Consider the following 13677-nt stretch of genomic DNA (forward strand, 5'->3'; position numbering starts at 1 on the left):
ACCATGCACCAAATGCTATATCCACCAATTGCCATAAATCCAACCAATCTCTACTCCCGAAGCCAAGAGACCAAACCATCCTCCACTCCACCAAGTCCAACAAAAAGGGCTTGGAACCCAAATACCACCACCAAACCCTAACCCTCTCATCCAAACTCCACTTGACCAAAGACCTCACTATCCAAATCCAATACCACCACTACAAGCTTCACTTAACCCAAATAGACCCATCCATGTTGAGGTCTATGGTAGGGGAGAACAATATGGTAGTTATGGGCCATATGATGATGTTTATTAGAGGGAAGAAAGAATGAGGGGTAGACATGGGGAGTTAGAACGAGAGGTGAGATATGGCTATCCAAACCGAGATGTAGGTCTCAATTCCATCAAAGTGAGCTTTCCCATTTTCAAAGGTGAGAGTGATCCTAAAGCCTACCTTGTATGGGAGTCGTCTTGTGACAAGATCTTCTAACTTAATGATCTCACCAAAGAAAAGAAAAGTTGCTATGCTATAGCTCACTTCAAAAGGTATGCTAATATATGGTGGGAGTATGTCAAAATGGTTTGGGAATGAGATGATTGGGGACAACCTTCTTCTTGATTTCGGTTGAAGAACCTTATGCGGCAACGGTACTTGCCCGAGACTTATAGGCATGATCTTCTTGACAAATTTTATAATTTGGGGTAAGGGAACAAGAGTGTCATGGCTTACTACGATGAATTTCAACAACTGATGTTGAAACTTGACCACCGAGTCAAGCAAGTAAGTCATGACATTTTGCGCTTCAAGGTTGTGTTAAACAAGAACATCTCCAATTGCATGACGCTTCACAATTTTGACACCGTAGATGGCAGCTTCCTCATGGCTTTAGAGGTTGAGAGGAAGCTCAAAGAGAACTCATTCATGGCTACCCAACCCGAGGCCACTAAGGATTTCCAAAAACAGCCTCCAAGGTATGAAGGTAAATTGAATTTTACTTCCAATCCCAAGGGGTTTCAATGCTTCAAGTGTCAAGGGTGGGGGCACAAGGTTAGTGAGTGCCCAAACTAGCAGAATATGATCCTAAGGGGGGGGTAGATTGTACAATCTTAGAGAAGAGGTGGGTATTGAATCGGTTAAGAATAATGACAAACCGTAAGATGAAGAGCAAAAAAAAGTCGAACTGCAAAATGAAGAGTATGGAGAAGATGTGTGGCCAGAAGAAGGAGATTGTAAAGTGCCTTAGTAAAAGAGGTGAGCCCGTGAATTTGTGGTCAAATTCCTCTCAATATGGAGAGGGTGATACAAGTATGATCATGATAATAACACTTGAGTATTTTTGAAGACTAGTCACTAAAGGGCTCTTTTGTCATTTCTCTATTATTTGTAATGTTGTGTAAATAGAACCTTGTAGGTTTTATTTTCTTAGTTTATACTTGATATTGAAGACACTACTCCTGTGAGAGAGAGTTCTCAAAATTGAAATTAGGGCATAACATAAGGGTGGATTCTCTTGTGTGTTGCAAAGCTTGAGACTTTGGTGCTTTGAGACTACATAATATGCTCTTGGGTTGTTAAGATTACATCAACACTTGTCTAACTATCTATCTTTGTTTCTTGTCCTAATCTTGTAGTTTGTGTTGTTATTATTCAAGCCGTTTGGTTATTGTGGTTGTAACATTGTTGTTCTTTATTTTTATTGTCATAATATAGTTTGGTTTGCTGCTGGAAATTAGATGTTAAACACCTAATTACATGGTGTTCTTGTTGTGTTCTTGAATCCGAAAGGGGTCACCAAAAGAGGTCCATAGTTCCTTGAACTAGTGGACTATTTTGGTGTTTGTTTTCTTCTGTTCTTGGGTTGTCTAGTATCAAATTTCACCTTCTATATAATCCTATCATTGATCTAAAAAATGGAGGCTCTCGAAGGGAAAAGTCTAAAGAAAAAAGGGGCTGAAAACCTTTATCAAACAAGAGTTGAATTTTTTTTACAAATTTGTCTAGAAGGTTGTCGATAGCAGTAGTGGTGGAATCTTTTGATGGTCCAGATTCTGACGATAGCTCAAAGTCTTGTTTTGATGCCTCAAAATCGATTAGTCTTCGGTTCTTCCTATTACTGTTACGGTGTAATGGTTGTAGTGATAGTAGTTTTGATTATTGCATTGTATGTTGGGAATGGCTTGTTGTAGTGTCCTTAAAGGACATAGGATTGGCTATGTTCAAATAAAGTTACTGTATTGTGGTATTTTTCTGTGTCAATTGGCTATTTGAGCTCCCTTTCTTTTCTTTGAGATTTTAGCCTCATGGTTCTTTAAGTGAAGGCGGGATGTTGTTGTTGAACTTAGAACTTGTTAACTAATATGAAAAATGTGTTTGATTTTATTCACCTTTGATGTTGGTCGATTTGAACTTTTTGTTCCTTTTCATGAAATGGTTCAAATGTTAGTACTATCATTCTTAAGAGTTTTTACTGGTTCGTTTTTTCAGTTTCAAAAAGAGACTTGAAAGGGGTTAGAATCGAGATTAGAATTAGTTTTGCTAGTAATTCATCTTTGCTTGATTTTGGTTGATTTGAACTTTTGTTCCCTTTCATGAAATGGTTCGAGTTTTAGTACTCTCATTCTTGAGAGTTATCACTGATTCACTTTTTAAGTTTCAAAAGAAATTTGAAAGGGGTTAGAATCACGATTAGAACCAACTTTGCTAGTAATTCATCTTTGCTTGAAGTTGATCGGTTTCAATTTTTTATTCCCTTTCATGAAATGGTTCAAGTTTTGTTACTCTCATAGTTTTTACTGATTCACTTTTTAAGTTTTAAAAGAGACTTGAAAGGGGTTAGAATCTAGATTAGAACTAGTTTTTCTAGTAATCTGTCTTTGCCTTGATGTTGGTCAATTTGAACTTTTTTTCCCCTTTCATGAATTGGTTAAAATGTCAGTACTCTGATTCTTGAAAGTTTTCCTTGATACACTTTTTTTTAGTTTCAAACGAAACTGAAAAGGGGTTACAAGTGAGATTAGAACAGGTGTTGTTAATGAACCAATTCATGAGCTTGTTGTAGATAATGTGAAAGTGTTGAAAGACCTTCTTGATGTTTAAAATACGTTGCATAAGAAATGAAATGTCGAGTCCATGTTTGGTAAAACAAGTATTTATTCTCTTGCTTATGTGAGGTAATTTGTTAATCCCTTAGTAGATTGTAGTACCACTGTGAGATGGTAGTGATACTACTGTTATTGAGTTGCACTCATCTGTATCTAGTGAAGCATGTCAATTCACAAAATTCAAGAATAATCTCTCTTGATTTTATTGTTTGACTCCAAAACATCTTCCTAAAAGTCTTTACCTCTACTATATTGTGAGGCTTTATTAAAAGTATTACTGGATTCCTGTGTTTATCTCCTTTCTTGGTAATGCTATAGTTTTGAATTTTCAGGAAATAAAAAGACTTCTTTAAAATGCGGATTTAGCCTTAGAATTTTTTTAGAGCTGACCGCGTCCTTCTGGTGTGATTTGGATTAATTTTTACTAAATAATAAACAATGCTTGGGTGTTCAAATAGAAATTGACTTTGTTTTTATATTTTATTTTGCTTGATAGAATCTACTTTGAGCATTAAACATATATTTCTTGTAGAATCTGTTCGGTTAAAACTAAAACTTGAATATATCTTTTTGTGAAATCCTTTCTGTTTGTTTTGGTTCCTTTTGAATATTGTTTCTAGATTCAATCATGTGTTGATTTTACTTGAGTTTAGAAATACTTTGTCAATCCTCATATTTTTCTTATTGCATGAACCCTTTATGGTTGAGTCTAATGAACTCAATTCCTCCTTGTATTTCCCTCATGGTTCATTGAGGCCCTGCACCTCTCTCGAGTCAACTTCGGATAGAAAGTCCTAAAGTCGATAGTATGGCGTACAGGTGTGAAAAGATGGAAGAAGAAGAAATGGATCAAAACTCATTGACAAAGCTGCTAAGAGATTCGAAAGTCTCAATTTTATTAGTCTTATTTTTATATTTCATTTATTTATTTGGTTATTTATCTATTCGTTCATTTGAGTCTCGAAGTTAAAGTTGTAAACTAATACACGTGAAGGAAATTTTTAGTGAAAGAGCTCGAAAATATAGTTTAGGACAAGTTATGGGACAAAAGGCCAATATTTAGATTAGGACAGGTGATGATGGACCGAAATTCCAAATTAGCTTAGGACAGATTTATTGATTTGGGCGTATTGGCCTAAGTATTTTAGTTTTCCCTTTGCCCTTTTATGTGTTAGTTGTTATTAATGTTCTTAGGCCTAGTTAAATTCTCTACTAAGTTGTTAAAAACTGCTTTTGCATAAACCTCAAAAATATTTTCTTAATCAACTTCTTTTCAAAAAATCAACTTCTTCTTTCAAAGTTAGTCAAGAAACTGTTTTCAAATAGTCCAGATAACCGCAAGTTAGCGAATACTCTTGGTACCTTAACAACCTTCCAATAGTATTAATAGGAACCACTTACTCTAAATTTCTAAACTTAGAAGATTTTTTTCTGTTTTGAACCTTTTAAGTAATATTTTTAGTTTTCTTGATATTTTCTCAAAAATCAAGTGGCGACTCTATTCTCAATTTTAAAAACTTTTCAAAAGTATTTGGAATTGTAAAAACACTAAAAGTCATTTCTCTGCAAAATAGAAAGTCAATCTTTTAAAAGTCTTAAATAAATTTGTTCTGTTTTATTTTTTCAGCCTGGAATGCGTATGAACTCCTCCATAGTGACTAAACATCTTGAACATCACAAACCAACATTAGGTATGAAATGAAAAGGAAAGAAAGTTGTGACCCAACAAGATCTTGAAGTCATAAGAACACAGAAAAAGATAAGGACAAGGTCAAATATTGATGAAGTGAATCACCTAAGCCAAACAATTTCATCAACCTTTCAGTAGAAAAAGCCTGATTTTTGTTTTTGTGTATTGATGTTGTGTACTGAAACAGTAGTGACTTTCACTTAGTTAATTTTTATTTTGATTAGTGACTTCAATTATGCAATTGTAACTACACTAATTTGATGCGTAATTATATGATGCAAATGTGACTGTACTTTTGCCCACATATTTTTGTAGAAATATGAGCAGTTGGGACTGCACCATTTTGATGTGTATGTTTAAAGCATTTATGCAGTTGTGTCTGCACAATTCTTATTTGACTATAAGCAGTTTTGGTTGTACTATTTTTGTAAATTTGTTAGAAGGATTTATGCAGTTGTGACTGCATCATTAATAATTGTTTATGCAGTCTTGCTTAACTAGTACTAAGGTAACTTCTGCACCATTACAAAAGAAATAAATGCTTAAAATGCAATCAATTCAACTACCTTTCTTCATATATATATAAAGAGAACCAGCAGCTAAAGTACATTAGAAAAGAAGCTTAAAAGAAACTGCACCATTCAATACAAAATACAACTACCTAGTTCTTAAGAGACAATCACCAGCCAAAGTACATTACAAAAGAAGTTTAAAGAAGTTGCATCATTCAATACAAAATATGCTAGATATCTTCTAACAATAACTTACTGCTAAGTTAACTTCATTGAACCTTTCTTTATATGTATCATCCCAAGTCAATAGCTAATAGCTATTAGTAGTACAGAGCAACAAAACACAACAAATTTGGTAATTCTTCTCCACTTCTTCTCTCTTTCTTTGATCTTCTCAATCTCTTTTTCCAACTTCTCCAATTTCGTATCAACACAATTATCATCTTGTTAGGATTCTTCGGACTTGTCTACTTCATGAGAAGCGTCCTCAACAAATTTATTCAACTCAAATTTTTCAACTTCATTAATCGATGCATGATTGTCAATATATTGATAAGACTCAACTAAATTCACAAATTCACCTAAACTCACTATTAGTTTAGGAATCACATATTTGGATCTCAGATCAATATCTTCTCTATCCCTCCAACACCAAGAGTTTCAAGATCTTGGACCCTTCAATGATGATAAATAAAGAATGAATTAGTCTTTAATCAAATCTATTGGAATCGTAAAAGCAAAAAAAAAATGATATTTACCCCATAATAAGGATATGCCCAAAATCTTCTATCGGGATTCCTCAAAGTCCAAGATGTCTTCATATGCAACAAAAAACATGATTACAACGAACTTCTTTGTACAAAGCACTATCATTTTCTTCCATACAAAGTTTAGTCAAATTAACTAGCCTCATTGTGTGATACAAAAATAAATTAGGGTTCTTCAAGAGCGCTTAAATTTGAAATGGAAGAGAAATCAATCTCAAATTTTACTTAAATTTCGTAGAGAGAGCAGATTTTGGATAGATTGAGGAAGAAGAGTAGTACATTAGAATTTTTTAGGAGAAATTTGGGTTGGGTGATTTGGAAATTTATAACCGTTACCTATTTAAAAGGAATATTTTAATTTAGAAAAAATTAAAAGGCAAAGTTACCTATTCAAAGAGCCCAGCAACACGCGACTTCACTTGGGCTCTAAGGGTTGAATATACTTCAATTAAAAGTTATTATGGGGTATATAATTGTCCGTGTAGTTTAGGATCTAAAGTAAGTTATGCTGACAAGTTCAAGGGGGAAATGATGTATTTTCTCTAAAATAAAAGGTTGAAATGAAATTAGATATACAAAGTAAAAAAATATATATGTAAATAGTATCTTAATAGATAAGAAAAATAGAGGATAAAAGAATTACATTCTTATTAAAATGAAGGAGTGTGCATTTATATTTATATATAATGAGTTAACTTCCAATGTTAGTTATTATATACCATATAATTTGAATATATTAAAATAAAAATACAGAAAGGATATAATTGCTAAAATTAATAAATTTGTGTTAGTCATTAATCGCCATAATTTATATTAAACCGTGGCAATTTTCTAACCTTCATAATAAAATTGCCACCAAAAAACTATATTGTGGGGAACAAATTGTCACAAAATTGATTATTAGTTGGGGTCTCTTAAAACTTTCACAAATAAACCACTACAAATTACATTTCTCATTTTTTTTGTAGTGTACCTATAAACGAGAACATCATCTAAGTAAACCGATTCAAAATTTAAAATTTGTCTATCTATATATATGAGTAATAATAAAGAAAGCTAGTCGTAATTGATACAATTATTGAGATATGATCAACAGGTCATGAGTTTGAACTGTGAAAATAATTTTTTTATAAAAATACATGATATAAGTGAATACGATAATTTTTTTTTGATTCAACCTTTTTCCAAATCTCATACATAGCGAAAGCTTAACACACCTAATTTCCCTTTTTCCTTTTCATAGACCAATAATAATGCACACGTTCGTAATCAAATATGTAGTGACTTCATGAAATTTGATTCATGCATTTGTGGAGGTGGATGTTGTTGTCTTCTTTTTTATTTTTGTTTTGATTTCCATTTGGCGATTGTTACTTCATAAATATGACTACCAACGATATTAAATATATCATAAAAAATTATTTTATTCAAATACCTATACATATTTAGTGAATTTTTTATATGCGATATATAATAAAAAAGCAAAATGACCTTCTGGACTCCTGTATTATGTCGGTTTTGTAAGTTGGACACTTCTACTTACATGTTTTTCATCTGGACCCCTGAACCCACTAAAAAGTAATATTTTAAACCCTTTTTTGGTGAGTGTAAGACACTCTCCCCCACGTCAGCAGCCACGTCATTTTTAAAAAAAATATTACATTAAATTTTAAGTCATTTTTAAAATGCTACATAACGAATTAAATATTAAAATTAATTTAAGTAAATAATAAAAATTTATAAATTGTAGAAAAATTTGAATAATCATGTTTTTATTTTGCTCACAAATTAAACATCAAATCCATTCCAAATAATTAAAATTCTTCTCCAACTAATTTAAACTTTTAACTATAAATCATATATACAAACATAATAAATTTTTTATTTTTAAATTTGAATATTTTTAACAAATTCACAAAAAGTTAAATTTTTTTCAAGCGAAATTCACTAATTTTTTTCAATTTTCACTATTACTCACTTTCAATTTAAATTTAAATTTTAATCCCAAAAAAAATAAAAAGATTTCAAATTTAAATTTTAATTAAAAAATGAAAAGAATTGAATTAGGAGGGAAAATTAAAACAAAAAATAAAAAGTGAATGTGTGTGTGTGGAGGGAGAGGGCTGGAAGAGTGTTGGGGTGGGGTGGGGGGGCTGGGAGGGGTTAGGGTAAGGTAGGGATAGGGCTAGGAGGGGTATGGGGGGGGGGGGGGGGGGGGGGGGGGGGGGAGGGAAAAAAATATTTTTATTTTTTTAAAATTTTTAAAAATATTTTAAAATTATTTTAAAATTTTTAAAAATATTTTTAAATTAAAAAAGGACCCTTTTTATTTTATTTTTTTAATTTTTAAAAATATTTTTAAATTATTTTGATATTTTTGAAAATATTTTTAAATTATTTTTAAAATTTTAAAAATACTTTTAAATTTGAAAAGATGGAGGGAAAAAAGGACCCTTTTTTAATTTTTTTTTTAAATTTTAATATTTTTTTATTTTAATTATTTTAATTTAAAATTGGCCAAAAATTGACCCCCACTAGCACCTCAGGCGAGTGGCTACACTCTTTTTGTCCTAGTCACCATGAACTTGCCACATAGGCAAGGTTAACGGTCAAAGGGTGCAAAATATTATTTTTTTATGGGTTCAAAGGTCCAGATAACAAATATATAAGTAGAAGTGTTCAACTTACAAAACCAACATAATATAGGGATCCAGAAAGTCATTTTACCTAATAAAAACATAGTCCTCCTATAAAGTATAAATTTGTAGTTTGTGCTCTGGGGAAAACATTAAGTATTTCTATATTTGTAGTTTGTGCTTGGGGAAAACATTAAGTATTTCTATATTTCATTCGGAGTTTGTTACTTATTTTGGACATATACTAATTCGAGTTTGCCACCAAAATGTCACACTTTAGTGATAAAATACTCCTTTATAATTTACAAAGACGATTCCATTTTATTTTATTTTTGCAATTCAAAATTGATTAATCAAAGATAATTACTATTCTTGGATGATTTGGTGATTTTAGTGATTGGATATACAATCATGCATGAGCGCCGTCTTCTAACTCTCTGTAAGTGACCTGTCATCCTCCTTAAGCGTAAAATACTTCTGCTAATCAATTAATTAATCCCACTATTAATATAATTTAAAATATTTTAATTAATTGACCTTAGCTTGTTTTCTAAATGATTCCACTCAAGAGTTGAGTATATACCTATATCTATAATCTACATCTATATTTATATCTATAATCTACATTTATATCTATATCTATAATATATCTATAATCTATAATATATTAAAAGTGTGAGAAGCCTTAGAAATATTATTTGAATTTTTTGCCCTTCAATAAAAGTCTTTGTTTTAGACAAAATTATCTTTTTACTATTTTTCCTAATATTTAAAAGTTAAAAATTAATTAAATATATTTATGGTAAGACCTTTCCTTATTAGAAGTCAAAAGAATTTCACTATGTTTTCCTAATCTAAAAGTTGAAAATTAATTAAATATATTTATGGTAAAACATTTCCTTATTAGAAATCATCAAAATTAATGAAAATTAATACTTTTTTCTATAGTTTAAAAATCCTAAATTAACTAAATTTGATTTTAAAAAGATTTGAAAAATCTAGAAATAAATGCAAAACTGTTAGAATAAGAAAAATTTAAAAAGTACCATATTTTTAAAAGTTTTAAGTACGTAATAAGTATGTAATCAATAATTTTGTAAAGATAAGACTTTATAAATAAGAAAGGATTTTAAATAGAAAAAAATAATAATAATCGTAAAACAAATATGGTTCAAATTGATGCGTCTCTCTTAATCTGTGGCAACAAAGGAAAAAGGTACTATATGACAAACACAAAAGTAATGATTTATCAACCACTTGAAACTTCAGATGGTAAAATATATATGTTTGTATATTTATTTTTACATTGTTTTATTAAATCGTGAAAGATTTTTGAAAAGTAATTTGAACTTTTACACTTTATTAAAAATCATAGCAATAGATAAAATCATTTAATTTTAAATAGTTAAACGTTACACGTGCGATTAAACTAGCTAATATTATTAATGCCCAGAATGATCCTCAAAACCGTCATTTTTGATTGGTCGGCGTATTATATTTAATTTAATAATCCAATTAGGAATATTTGGATATATATAAACCAAAATCAGTATACAGTAGTATCTACTAATCATATTATACGTAAAACTAATACTCCTATTATTTAATGGTTTGACTGTGTAGTAACACTTGGTATATGCTGTCTCTACATTAAATAATCTCTCTATATATATAAAACAGGATTACAGACAAGTTGATGTGGCATATCTCAATGATTAACTTTTATATTTATCTTTTTTCTTAGAGTTTTGCCTTTTAAAGTATTATTTATGTGATTAAATAAATAAAATTAATAAAAATTCAAAAGACACAACTATTAAATTCATTGTGCCTTAAATTTCCATTAATAACCAAAACATCAAAAGTCACAATTATTAAATCCTCGAAAAAGGGTTCAAAATACTCTTCAAGTATTGAAATTGGGTCAAAAATACCCTTCGTTAATCTCTTAGGCTAAAAATACTCTTCAAGTATTGAAAATGGTTCAAAAATACCCCTTCATCCACCTTTATGGCTAAAAAATACCCTTGCAACTAACGGATTTTAAAAATCATAATTAAAAATTCAAAAGAGGGTCAGAAATACCCTTTAGGTATTTGAAATTGGTTCAAAAATACCCTTTATGACTCAAAAATACCCTTGCAACGAACGATTTTCTTAAATCATAAATAATTTTTTTCAAAAAAATATATGTGGCATCTTTCACTTGGTTGAAACTAAATTAATTAAAATGTTATATCCAATTCAACCCCAACTCAAGTTACCTGATTCAAACCGTATAAAGGTTGCCCCAACGTCAATAATGCTAGGCTTTAATATAGCAGCAAAACGAGACAATATAAACTTTGTGAAAGCATTTTTTAATCCGTGCTTATGAAGAATATCTATAGTAAATAAAATATCAGTATTTTCAGTAATTTTACTCTTTCATGCAAACTTCAAATCTTGTAACTATTATCCATTCCTCTGTTTCTTTGTTTATCGAAGTATAATGATCAAGCTAATTAATATTTGATTTGAATTTGGATATAAATTTTTCAATTTTTTATAATAAAATTTATATATTCAAAATTATGTTCATAAAATAATTGCACTATTAAAAGATTTAATAGAATTACTAATTTAAAATATTTTATGTAAATAATAATTAAAATATATAAATTAAAATGGAGGATATACATTATCATTATTTGACATTACTGTTCTATAATATGGTCAAAATCTAACCTTAAAGATGCATGTTACTTTTTCTAGGGCAGGGAATATAACTAAGAATCATCGCAATCTACTAGTATAATATTTCAGGTGAGAGTTAAAATAATAGAAAATTGTATAACGAAGAATATACTATATACCAATTCCACACGAGTTAAATGATAATTAATTATTTAAGGTCATTTGTAGAAAAAAAAATAGGTAAGAGATTTTGATGAAAAACTATTAGTCATGAACCTTGGGAGTTATCTCTTATGCCGACGCTAGAACTACCAGAAAAAGCATCACCTCACCATTACAAGCTTTTAAGGGTGGGTTCGGTGTGAACGAAAATGTTCATTTGACTAAAAATTTTGAAAAATATTTTTCCTAAAAAACATATTTATTCTAAATTTCAAACTAAGAAAAATAACTTTCCTAATCAAAGTAGGAAAAATAAATTACAAAGCTTAAACCACTCAAAATCACCCACCCCACCCCAAAGCTTGAGTTGAGGCCAGATTGAATATAACATTTAAATTAATTTAGTTTCAACCAAGTGAAAGCTGTCACATATATTAAAAAAAAATTATTTATGATTTAAGAAAATCGTTAGTTGCAAGGGTATTTTTGAGTCATAAAGGTAGATGGATGATATTTTTGAACCAATTTCAATACTTAAAGGGTATTTCTGACCCTTTTTCAAATTTTTAATTATGATTTTTAAAAACCGTTAGTTGCAAGGGTATTTTTGAGCCATAAAAATGAATGGAGGGGTATTTTTGAACCATTTTCAATACTTGAAGAGTAGTTTTGGCCAAATAAATTAACGAAGGATATTTTTGATCCAATTTCAATATTTGAAGGGTATTTCTGACCCTTTTCAGTTAAATCCTCTGTACTAAATACGAGCTCTCTTAATTCATCACTAAAAAGTTAATAAAGAAGAAATATTATTGTGATCTACAAATGTCAAGACATTACAGACTTTTTAAAGCCTTCACAAAAAAATTAAAATAGTAAAACTAATCCTCATTCCTTGTTATAAAAAAATATCTTTATTTTTTTTTCTGAATAATTTTTTCCATTTACAATATAATTATTTATTATTTAATTACAGAATTTGAAAAGGTTCTACAACATTAAAACTTAAATACTATTATATAAATAGATATAATATGTATTTGTCATCTCACTTTTGGGTTTTCTGAGCATATAGATAGGACAGAAAGAATGAGGCCAAGGAACAAAGACCATAAGAATTTAAGATTGTTTTATCATCTCAAAGCTTCAAAAGTTATCATCTTGTGTGCTTGTAGCGATGTTGGATAAACAACACATTATATTATATGAATAGTTCTTAATTCCTTGATTACCTTTCAAGATATCAAACATCAAAAGGGATCAACGGACTTTGCTAAGCAATTACAATCCCATTGAGAGGGCAAAGCAGGAAGAAGAAAAGAAGTATAAATCAGAACACTTGTATAATGTAATTAGTTTTCTTCATCTATCCTCTCTACATATTTTTCAATGTATTACTTTGTATTTATATGAGGAACAATTAGTAATATTTTAGGAAAATTGTGATATTGGGTGATTGTGCATAAAATTAGGAGCAAACACTGAAATTAAACTATATGAAGTATTTTCATATTCGAATAAAGAAAGAAGAAAATAAAATAAGGAGAATAGAAAAATATATATGTCAAGAAAAAGAAGATAATTTTTTTTTATATATATTATTGCCAAAAATATAGTGTTAATTTACAAATAGTAATTTAGTTATTTTGTTCACTTATATTGTCTTAGTCTATTTCTTATATATTCTCCCTAAATTTTGAGAGAATAAAACTAAATTATTTAGATGGTAAGATATATTATTTTTAAGAACAAAAAATAAAGAGAGAGAGAAAGGACATTTTAAAAATATTATGAGGAAAAGAAAGGAACAAACTGACTTCTGATTTGTGCTTAAATTTAGGGTTAAAGATTTTAAGTAGGAAAGGCATATAATTAACGTGTAGGAAAATACAAAAAAAAAAAAAAGAAAAAAAAAAGGAATGTCAAAGGGCAAAGATTTGAATTTTCTTCGACCATTTCTTTTTTTTTTTTTTCTATCTTTTGTTTTTAGTTCATTTAATTTAATAAGAAGGGAGCTACGTCTGAGTTAAATAAAAAGTATGATTAGATTTCAAACTATTAGCAAGGACTAGAATTACAAGTAAAGAAAAAACTTCACAAAATTGTTAAGTACTATACATAGCATTATATAACAAAATAAATCTCTCTCT

This window comes from Capsicum annuum, chromosome 5, assembly GCF_002878395.1.
Source record: "Capsicum annuum cultivar UCD-10X-F1 chromosome 5, UCD10Xv1.1, whole genome shotgun sequence".
NCBI lineage: Eukaryota > Viridiplantae > Streptophyta > Magnoliopsida > Solanales > Solanaceae > Capsicum > Capsicum annuum.